This window comes from Aptenodytes forsteri, unplaced genomic scaffold (genome assembly GCF_000699145.1).
Source record: "Aptenodytes forsteri isolate BGI_AS27 unplaced genomic scaffold, ASM69914v1 Scaffold87, whole genome shotgun sequence".
In the NCBI taxonomy this organism is placed as follows: Eukaryota; Metazoa; Chordata; class Aves; order Sphenisciformes; family Spheniscidae; genus Aptenodytes; species Aptenodytes forsteri.
Window position 1 is genome coordinate 4,431,566 of NW_008796041.1, and position 11,959 is coordinate 4,443,524.

Consider the following 11,959-nt stretch of genomic DNA (forward strand, 5'->3'; position numbering starts at 1 on the left):
CTCAAATCACCTCCCTGTCCTCCGTGTGCCTTAGCATAGCTTCCAGGAGGAGCTGTTCCATGATCTTCCCAGGCACAGAGGTGAGACTGACTGGCCTGTAGTTCCCCGGGTCTTCCTTTTTTCCCTTTTTAAATATGGGGGTTATGTTTCCCCTTTTCCAGTCAGTGGGAACTTCATTGGACTGCCACGACTTCTCAAATACGATGGATAGTGGCTTAGCAAAGTGTGTACTACGCCCTGTCACAGGTCATGGTTCACCCTGTTGCAGGTGTGGGCAGCATCCTTAAAAGTGTCAGAGCTGGTCCCAGTAATGGTGTCAGCCAGAGCCTGACCTGCATGAAGTTGTCTGTTCCACTCTGTGAAGCAAAGAAAGATGAAAATGTGTCTTCAGGAGGACATTGGGGATTCCTTCTGTGCAGTACAAAGTCAGCATAGACAGATCTGTATTTCTCCTTTCCCAATAAAAGGGAAATGTTTAATGGAAGAAATAAGAAGAGGTGATTGAGCAGATCTCAGTGGTCTCTAGGTTTGTCAGGTGAGACGTTGGCAGACAGCCCCTTTCTGTTCCACCCCAATTCTCTCTACTGAGGAGTATAACTTCCATGTCTTCATTTGTCATACAATGGCAAGTTAAGTGTTGCAGTTACAGTAAGTTGCAATGATCAATAAAAGAAGCTGAGCCTCAAAACATAATTATCTCAACAGCTGTGCAATGTTCTTGAAGATCATTATCTTTATAGTAGGTAAAGGGAAAATGTGATTCCAAATTTCTTTTAAGAAAGATTTTGCTGTCTTGAAGTTGAAATAGTTTAGGAAGTACAAACTCAGCAAATATATTGTTGACTTATCGTGTTAATTATCACACTTCAGATATACAATTCACGTTATAAATAGCATATTCATCAGTATGTCTTTTGTACCTATTTTTTCTTAAAGGGGACATGACTGACATTCTGAACAGATACATTTGTGAAAAAAAGTTTTCCTTTTTGTTTGACTTTGATCCAAATAAAGGAGAACACATCTAGATAGATTCCAGGTACTTTTATGTCTTGAACATTGTTTGATAAGGTTGGTTTAAGAAAAGAAAAATAATACAAACTTATTCTGATTCCATATTGTAAATCTTCAATGCAAATATAAAAGGAAAAAAAGAAAAAAAGGAATTTCCAATGTGCTGTGAGGCTATTGAAGGCTGATCTCTTATGGATTTGTGTTCTTTAGTACCCAAACCTTCCTGCAGCAGTAACCATGGCAGGACACAGGCAGCAATTGGGAAAGATTTAACATGTGCTGCTGATAATCCAGAAGTACACATGCTCTTTGTTGCCGTGTTGGCAAGCCAGCCATCTGTCTGAGTGCAATATATAGTTCTGTCTGTCTGATCAATGAGTCCTATCTGTCTGAATTTGATCTGTCTTTCCCACAACAGGACTGCTAATTCAAATCTCTTTCCAATAGGCAGATGGCTATTTTCACAAAACTTGTAGGGATTTAATGATTTTTTAGACTTTTTCCTTCTTTCAAATTTGTTTGAAATGTTCAAAGGTGATTAGGAAGAGAATGTGAGGAGACAAATTAACAGATGGATAAGGAGGCAGCTAATGTGAATGCACATACCTTGTTTCCTGGGGAAATAGCAGCAGCTCAACAACGGCAACAGAATTGTCAGTCATTAGTAAGATTAGGGAAATACTCAAACTTGTCCACTTCAGATCACAAAGATGTAGGGCATGTCGCAGTAGGCAATTAGCAAGACAAACACCTAAAGACACTCGGGGAAAAAAGTGCAGTTTACAGAATATAGAGTCAAAACATTCATACAATGAAATTGTCTTGCACTGCATAAATAAGAGTTCAAAATTCCTAAAAGTTAGGAGTGTAATGGTAACATGAGCATGGCGTCATCTTTGCCATGTAGATGGGTGGCGAGGGGGAGGGAAATCAGCACTCCCTAGGGAAGTGATTTCCAAGGATCAAGATACAGGACTGGTTTGCTCTGTGTTGGATGTAGCCTGGATAATGAAGTTTTGATCCGTACAGATTCCTTAGAAAGAAAAATCAGCTGAAGGCAGTATTTATTCTTCATCCTGCAGAGTCCCCATAGAGAACTATGTAAAGGAAGGTGGATAGCGGGACACATTGCTAGCATACAAGCAGAGAACTTCCATACATTTTCTTCTTTATGAGAAGCCCTAGGGATCCTCCAGAGTTGGAATCATTTGGAGAGATAATGTTTTTTTTCCCATAGAAGATAATTTACTGATCTTGCATACTGAAAAAGAACTCTGTACAGTCACTCTACATATAACTTGATCTGTGTGGCTGATGCACATAGCATATTGACAATGAACCTAGTCGTAAAAAGTTAGTCTGTCTTTTCTACTGCTGGGTTTTTTTGTTTATTTTTTTTACTTGCACTTTAATGACTAATAAAAGGTCTAGAATGAAGTTAGAAGGTAGAGGCTAACATATAATTCTCACAGCAGATCCTCTTTCTTCTGTATTTGTTAGTCCTTTGCTTGCTGTCAGTCATTTCTTAATGTCTTGGTTGTTTCTGTATCTTATTAACTAAACACTGTAACATATTATTTAAATCAGTTTTCATGTTTTGTTTAGTGAAATAAGATAGTTGGCAGACGTAATAAATGTAAGTTTCATCTCAGCTTATGTTGAAACGCTTCTGTCCCTTTAAAATACTAGGTATATTCAGTTAGCTAAAAACTGTGCTGCAGTAATATAATATATCATCTTTCTAATAAAACACAGACTGGATTGTATGTATCTGTTTGTTGTCTTCACCGTTTCACAGTTGTTGAGAAACAGAATTTCTCCCTTAGTTCCCAGTCATAGACTTGTGGAGAATATTTCCAAAACTATAGATTCAATTGTTTTCTGCTGTTCTTGCAGTGAACGAAAATAGCTGATTTTGATTATACCAATTCTCTTTTGATCCAAAGATTCAAAACAGAAAATACTTTCAGATTCAAAGGTGGGGGAAGGTACATTCTTCCTCATTATTAATTTTATAGCCCAGGCCAGTTGGTGCAATCAATTGGTCCTTTTTAAAAAAAGCTTGGTAAAGTTCTATGCCTGTGAAGACCAAGATTTAAACTTCAGCATAGGAACTAACGTAGTAAGGCATGAGATTCTTAACATGAAAAATAGCTTTAACAGAGGCTCTTTAACTCAAAATCAAAATGCCTGAAGTTTGATAAGTCATATGATTTGATGTAAACAATCACATTTCTTCTTCAGAGGGATGGAACACCTCTCCCACAAGGACAGGCTGAGAGAGTTGGGGTTGTTCAGCCTGGAGAAGAGAAGGCTTCGGGGAGACCTTATTACAGCCTATCAGTACTTAAAGGGGGCTTATAAGAAAGATGGGGATAGACTTTTTAGCAGGGCCTGTTGCGATAGGAGAAGGAGTAATGGTTTTAAACTAAAAGAGGGTAGATTCAGACTAGATATAAGGAAGAAATTTTTTACCGGGGCTCTGAGCAACCTGATGGAGTTGAAGATGTCCCTGCCCATGGCAGGGGGGTTGGACTAGATGACCTTTAGAGGTCCCTTCCAACCCAAACTATTCTATGATTCTCTATTATTCTCTATGATTCTCTGTGATTCTTCTAACAGGCTCTTTGAATTTATTTGGAACATTACATCCCACTATATTCTTTCCTGGTATAAATTGACATAGTCCATTTTATATTAAGGGAGCTATTGTGGTCTATGCCATCTGAAGATTGGTAGTAAATATTGATGCTAGACGTGTTAGTTCTGATGACTCACTAAGACAGCTGCTACTTCATAAGATTTTTCTAGAGAGAGAATGAAAAGGAAGGATTGAAGATCTTTCAAGTAAAAAAACTTAAGAGTTGTCACACCTGGAGAAAATGGTTCATCTGTATGCTCTTCATCATTACCCTAAAGACAATTCCATGCTGAGGAAGGCAGAAATTCTGACCCTCTGAAGTGAGCAGATTTCATGTTAAAGCATACTGGAAAGATGGTTGCTCAAAGACCTTGAGAAATTCATTGTATGCGGATAACTCTGTTTTCCAAGGCCCCATTTTCCCTGTGGTATGCTGGATTACATGTAATTGCTGAAATACAATAAAAGTGTACAGGAGATCAGAATCAGTTGCGATACATAATCATCTGAAAAACTGTTTGACCAGGTTTTAGCATCCTGATCCTAGTCACTGTAAGTATCTGTGCACCATGAGAAGAAAGAGCTCTGCTAGGGTGATGGATTAGAAATGTTTGGATTTTCTCACCAAAGGAGAGTAATAATAGACTGCTTCTCAGTTGTATTTTTTAATTCTAAATTAACATATTTAAACATTATTATTTAGGCAACTCTTTCAAAATTCCTGTCAAGTAAATACCCAAGGAACACACAGTTTCTATGCATAGTCGGTACTAGTAGCTGGCACCATATCTTTAAGGAATTAATCCAATGTAGTACAGAGCAAGTTTTAGAATTTCCTGGATTTTCTGTCCTACAATTTCCCAAATGCTGGACTTCCAGCCCAACAGAGAGTATCATATTTGACACCCAAACACAAAGACACATAAAAGATCTTTGGCTCAAATAAGTACCCACTTGTAATCAGTTCAAAAATCCTGTGTCCTCATCATACAAAAAATGTTTTTCAAGATGAATTTTGGTCCTCATGACACATGCTAATGGTGTTCTACTTTCAAATAATTCATTTGAATGAGAAAGAGTGAGAATAAGCTCAGCCTTCTTCTACTATATTATATATGTGGGGGTTTTATTTGTATTTAACTTCTTAATAAAACATCTCTATTAGCAGTTCTGTAGTGCCCTTGTATTTTAATGTAGCTGAATTGACATGAATCCTACCAGCTGTGGGGGAGCAAAGGTTAACAAGATAATGATATATATCCTCTATATAAGCCATTATATGCGGTAATCAATATTTTCTGTTACATGAAAGGGAGAAATATTGTTGTCCTAAGGGACAACTTAGGGTCAGGTTTTTTGGGCCTTGCTCATCATTACAAATCAACTGCTGTGGATCCAGGTGCTGATCCCTTTTATATTTCTGAATCCAGAATCTCATAGACTTCAAGGGGAATACTATGAAAAATCTTGGTATATTTTTCTTTAATTAAAAGCTTTCATAATTGCCATTCCAGGTTCTAGAGCTACCATTTATCAGATGTGTGTCTAAGATATTTAAGATATACTTCTGAATACTTTACTTACTAGGATTGCAGAGGGTGGTATTTTGAAATACCATTTCAGGTAATTTTTTTGGTGAGAAATAACATATATCCCATTATCAGTGTGGTTCTCAGTTCAAATGTGTTCCTCCTTTAAATTTTTTGGGTTTTCCCCTGTAATAATGGGGTTTTTTAGTAGATCGGAGGAACGCTTAAGAATTATTTCTTATGGTTGCTTGGAATAAAATATCTCTACAGATTTAAAGGAAGGAAGCAAGCCCAGCAACATTTATTTCATTATTTTTAATCTCAGGAAAAATTTTCTGCTGTATTTTTTCTACTTTATAGAAATAATTTCCACCTATCATTAGTCTCTTACAGAAAGATGAATTAATCTACAACTGTTAAGCCCTTTTAAAGAGATCAGCTCTCATCAGAGGTCAACTGGAAGTCAAACCAGACATTTTTTAAGCAATTGAATAGCAGAATATTCCATTATAGATGTCAAGATGAGATGTGAGTAATGTCACAAAAGTTAAAGGTGAGGGGCTAATCCACAGAGAATTCATCCATGGATCATATTTAAATTGCTTCAGACACTTTTAAAAAGTGTATTCCCTCATAGGATCTCTGCTGTCTTACAGGACTTGCAGCTACATGTGTAAGCAGACGTCCCTTACTACCTGTGTTAGCATTCAAATTGCTGAACTAGATTTTTCCTTAAAAAAAGAAAGACTTTGTTAATTAATTAAAAACAATGTCTTCCAAAATATATTAGCTTAGTAAGACCAATTTTTAAAAAAAATCTATTTACTCTTTCTAGAAGATCTTCTAAATTGAAAAGCAACCCCATTAAAACATATACCTGAGAGAGCAGAATTCTGAGCGTTAATGTGGTGAACAAATTTTAGTATAAGAAAGACTATTTGCTTATTCATAAACATAAGTACTTTTAATAAAACTGCTTTGAAGAATCTATTTTGAGGGAAAATGTTAAGAGTCATCTATAGCCTTTTTTTCAAATGGAAGCTGCCAGAAGATCAAACTAAATAAACAGCTGACAAAAATGTAATTAATTTAAGCTGTTCTTGGTTTAAGGGGAAAAAATAGCACTGTTTGTTTATGCGCAGAAAATACTAATGAAAAATAGCAGCCTATCAAACATTTTAGGACCAAGCCATGCCCTTAGATGTCCTTGCACTACTTACATGGAAGTTTTAGTGTCAAGAATGTCATTGTCGAAACTGGATTATGGCCAAAATACGATGAATCCACCTTGATATATTGTTATAATGATTTCAAGAAAAAATAGTGGCATTCAATGAATAAATGTAGATGTCTTTGTTGTAGATGTATGATCTAGTCACCGTTGTTCTGTTTATAAACAGTAGACTTATATAGACATATAATTTTCATCACAAAATATGAAATAATATGATATGAATTAAATCCAAGGTATCTACCCAAAGTAATGATAACCTGTTTGGGTAGAGAAGATGGAGTGCTTCAGTTGCCTTTCTACAGTCTGATCAGGCAGAGAAAGAGAGGTTTCCTTTCCTCCTACAACCTTTGCAAATCTGCCTTATTAAAAGATATTCAGACGAAAGACTTCCTGGAGAAGAGGAGGATTTAACTCCTAGTGAATATCCTGAGTATCATAAAGACACTGGCAATTGTTGGGTTTGATCTGGGAAAAAAAGAAAATATCACTGTTAATTATGACAGTCATGTCCGGCCAGACAGATATATGCTGATAGCTCGATAGCTCATATTTGAAATACATGTTTTGAGGAATATCTCCAGAGTTTCCATTTGGGAAAATAAAGAAAATATTTTGCTTACACTTTGTGTATTGCCCTAATCTTTTAGGACTTGAAAAAGTTTTCTGAATCTATCTGCAGAGACAAGTTTTGAGGTTAAGTGCTAGAAAGACAAATAAATTGAACAAAATGCTTATGCAATAACAGCTCTGTGTATTTGATTTGGAAAGGCGGGGAAGTGTCTATTTTCCCTTTGGGGATTTTTTAAACAGCTAACTTTCTAACTATACTAATATTTGTGGATGTTTGAAACCATACAGCTGTCTTTTTTGTTGCCTTTGAACCATATTGTCAAACATAAGCTAAGGACTTTGTGGACCCTCATCTATTTTATCTTCAGTCCCAAAATGTGTCATAACAGTGTTGGTAATTATTCCGATTTTCACAATATCATGGTGCTTTATATTAAGTTCATTGGGTAAAATACTTTTTGCAGAATCCTCATTTATGACAGTTTCCAGCCCTTGTTCCTACAATCATATAATCAAAGGTTGGAAAAGGCCTTTGGAGGTCATCAGGTCAGCCCCAACACTCAAAGCAGGGCTAATTTTAAACTAAGTAGCTCAGGGTAGCAATAAGATGTCCTCTCTGCCTTCTCTTTCTAAAGATGAACAAGTGCAGTTCTCTGAGCTTCTGCTCATATATCACATGCTCTAGCCCTCTAATCATCTTGGCGACCTTCCCCTAAACTCGCTTAAGTGCAAGCAAGAACAATATAAGTGAAAGTTTAACTTACTGCTTTTACTGTTTCTTAGATGTAAACTGGTTGGGACAGATTTCTTCATTACATAGATTTTAATTTCAGTAAACTTGCTCTGTGTCCCTTGTTGGAGATTTCAGTGCTTCCATGAGATGGGAAGCAAAGCAGTTAAGACACTGGTTTGGGTGAGATTCCTGCGTGCTACTCTGAACGAAAACACATTTCCTCACGTTTGTCTTTGCGATCCCATGCATTTCCTGTATTTTTTCACTTGGGCTGCAACTCTTTGGGGTCAGGACTGTTTCATTCTGCCTCAGCAGCATCTAGTATAACGAAGCCATGCTCTTGCAACACTGATCTTGATGCTGTGGCACTGCTTTCCCTCCCCCTCATCCCTAGTCGCAGAAGTAGAATAAGTAATGCCTCAGAAATGTGTCCTCTCAGCCACGGTGTCTCCTGAAGCTCTCCTGGCTTCCATGTCACACATTCCAAGTGCCTTAACGCACTCCCCAGCCTCAGCATACAATTAATAAAAGTCTACAATTCCTGCTATGAGCAATTACTGAATCTCTTTGCTCAAAATATGCTCTGTTCGGCTGGAGTACCCCACTCAGAGTTTATTAAGACTTGGCTCTGTTATCATTTGTTTCCCAGCCAGGAACTATGAGAGTTATGACACAGGAGGAAAACTAAAAAAGCAGAACTGACATTGATTTCCATGTGTGCATGATCTTGCTCCAAAGACTAGTAACATAGCAACAAGGGTTGGATTTTTTTTTTTTATCTCCTTTTTTCCCCTATTTATATAGTGCTATTCATCTTTTTTAAGACTATGGTTTAAGTTGTATGCTTCCTTCAGGGCATTGTGCTTATATTCAAAATAAAGGGTGAGTTCACAATACCTTGTTCACAGTACTCACTTCCAAATGTATTATGCTTATGATAGTTAAACACTGACGTAGCATCTGGTTTTGATGGAGTTTCTGCTCTTATGCACTAATGCTGTTGGTCTGACCAGGTCATCATGTGTGACTTCATCTGATATCAAACAGCATGGTTTAATTGGTTTATTTCACATCTGAACCTCAACATCTCCATTTCACTCTTTACAGCACTCTTATATAACTTTCTTCAGTAACATCAATCAAGAGTAAGCTGATTTTGAGAGACACATTTTATTTCCAGTCTCCACTCAGGTTCCCTTTTCATGTCAATACAATATTATCCTCTCCTAACCTTAGCAGTGGAGCAGAGCTACCAAGTTATGTATGAACATACCCAGACATGTTAAGTTGTCTAACATGATAATAGCAAAGTCTCAGCCAAACTTTTGGGTATCCCACTCCCTGGACACTTATGTACTCAGTGTAGGTATGGGGTCTCATTAGCCAGTGCATGAGGCTACTGTGCACTACAGAGGGGAATTTCCAGGTAGCTCCGTGCTCAAGGAGCTGAACAGTCAGAAATGATGAAGCAGCATACGGTGGTTTAACATTTACCCTTCTGACAATTTGGCAGGTACCTGTCTCAGCTCAGAATTCAAAGCTATGAAACCTCTCAAAGCTTTCTTTTTCCAAGAGGAAAAAGTGAAAATCAAACCCTTGACAAGATATGATTTTCTTCTTATACTGAGTGTTTAGAGAACCTTCTGATAGCGAAGCTGAAGTCCTTTATTACAAAGGAAAATGTTCCTATGTATGTTATTTTTATCACCTAACTTCACTAACATCCATAAGCAGCTTTTACTGTAAAGAAGAGACAGGATGAATCAGAGCAAGAACCTAGTTACATATTGACCTAGTTATTTGTAGCAAGTTTGGAATCTGCTCATAAGAAAAATCAAGCTCCTGAAAGAAAAAAAACCCTAACTGTAAGTACTCTATCAAACCATACTCAGTTGAGATACTTCCTAGTACAAAACTTCAGTCCTTTTCCCTCAGACACAAAGTTTGACTGTTTCAGAACAAAGTAATTCAACAGAAGCTCAAGGTATCAATCATGCTCTTTCTGTCAACCCAAACACTCTTGCCAGAGCCAACCTGCCTATTCACCAGCTTCTAGCAGGCTTTTATGAGGACCAGGTGATCTTCAAGCTATTATTTGATCCCTCATCTCACATGTACAATTGGGAGGCAGCTGATTAGTTGCAGATGGAGGTGATTTAAATTTTAAGAACTTTAAGAACTACCACCATTTATAGTACCTAATGCCAGATTTCATCTAAGTGCCAGGGGTCTGATCGTCTGTTTGATCTCCAGATGTGCACGTATTTAGAAATTGTTAATTTCATAGTTTCTAACTATCTCATAAACTTTTCCTGAGCTTGGGTAGGGGCCAAAAAAACATATAGCTTTCAGTTAGCTTAATTATGCCCTAGTGACAAGAATCAGGAGGAAAAAAATATAACAGACACTAGATTTGACTGTTACTGAATTTCAGGAATTTCAATTGTCAAACAAGATTCTCAGCAGTAGGAACTGGTTGCATAATTCTCTTACTGCAGCTTAGCTCTTTCTTGTAAAAAAGATCATGTTTTGTGTTGCTATTATCAGTGAACCACTTTTAAAAGAAAGACTGAACCTATTAGAATTTGCAGGTAGCAAATTTCTGTCTGTCCCCAAAGAGAAGGACTATATTAGGACTGCTTTGGACCTGTACATTTGACAGATGGCATCTGTTATTTTGAAGAAACAAGCAAGTAGTAAAACTGATGAAACTTGAATACCTTGTTTCTTTTAAAGAGTTTGGGGGTTTTTTTGCCAGAAATGGTGTTACTGCAGCCAGAGATTATGCTGTTTGCTATAAATTAGCAATTATATTTAAAGGATTCTCCTATCTTTTAGATTCCTGGGAAACTAGAACAGAAATACCTACGAACAAGAATATACTGATAAATTCAAACAGACATTTCAGTGTTCTAAATAATTTATTGATACTTAGAAAAGAACAGATAAATACACAGGTGGCTAATTTTTAATGTGAGTCTCTCAATGATTTACTAAGAACATCTGCCAGTTGGTTTATATGTGTTCTGTTCAGTACTCAGACGCTCATAAAGGAGTTGTCCTGAAGGAATGAGAAAACTGCTTCAGAGCAGGCGTGATGTATACAGTACAACGCACATGCCAGTGCTGATAGAGAGATTAAGTTTCTCTCAAGGATTGTCAAGTACAAATGGACTTTTTTTTTTTTCTTTTAGTCATGCCAAAGTTTAGTCAGAGGGTGAAAAAAACAAAGAAAGAATTCGGTGGAGATTTTGAGCAGACATAAATTGTATAGCTCTCCATGAACACATGCATGAAAAGATTTTTATGAGCTAGTAAAACTTTCTTCAAGAATCTGTTGCAATTTCAGCAAGGTAGCTTTAGTATAGGGTTTACTTTGACTGTATATGTGGTTCCACTTACTTTGGCTGAACTTAAACAAAACTAATGAATGAATTTAGCCTACGATGGAAGTGAAATAAAATTGCAATGCTAAGTATATGTGACTGAGGATAGTTCTTATCAAAATAACTTGTGCATACTAATGTGAGTATAATAGAGGAGAATAGAGACTTTGGTACATTCATGTGTCATTAAAGGTGGTCTTCATCCTGAAACACATGATCTTGCAGTGGATTATAGCTGTCACATGCCAGTATCTCCGAACAGGCCAGGTTATTAAAGCTAACTAGGGGTGCAAGTGCTCCCTGAAATGCAGTTGCTTGATGGAGGAACTCAGGAATACAAGCCCTACCCAGTACTATGGCAGGCACTACAGCAAAGCACTTACATACCTCTGTAACTTAAAGCAAACAGTGCAGTCCCCCTGACTTCTAAGGGAGTTCTTCCATGCCTTAAAGGAATCATAGAATCATACAATCATAGAATCATTGAGGTTGGAAAAGACCTCTAAGATCATCGAGTCCAACCATCGACCCAACACCACCATGCCCACTAAATCATGTCCCTAAGCGCCTCATCTACCCGTCTTTTCAATACTTCCAGGGATGGGGACTCCACCACTTCCCTGGGCAGCCTGGTCCAATGTTTCACCACTCTTTCAGTAAAGAAATTTTTCCTCATGTCCAATCTAAACCTCCCCTGGCACAACTTGAGGCCATTTCCTCTCGTCCTGTCGCTTGTTACTTGGGAGAAGAGACCGACACCCACCTCGCTACAACCTCCTTGCAGGGAGTTGTAGAGAGTGATGAGGTCTCCCCTCAGCCTCCTTTTCTCCAGGCTAAACAACCCCAGGTCCC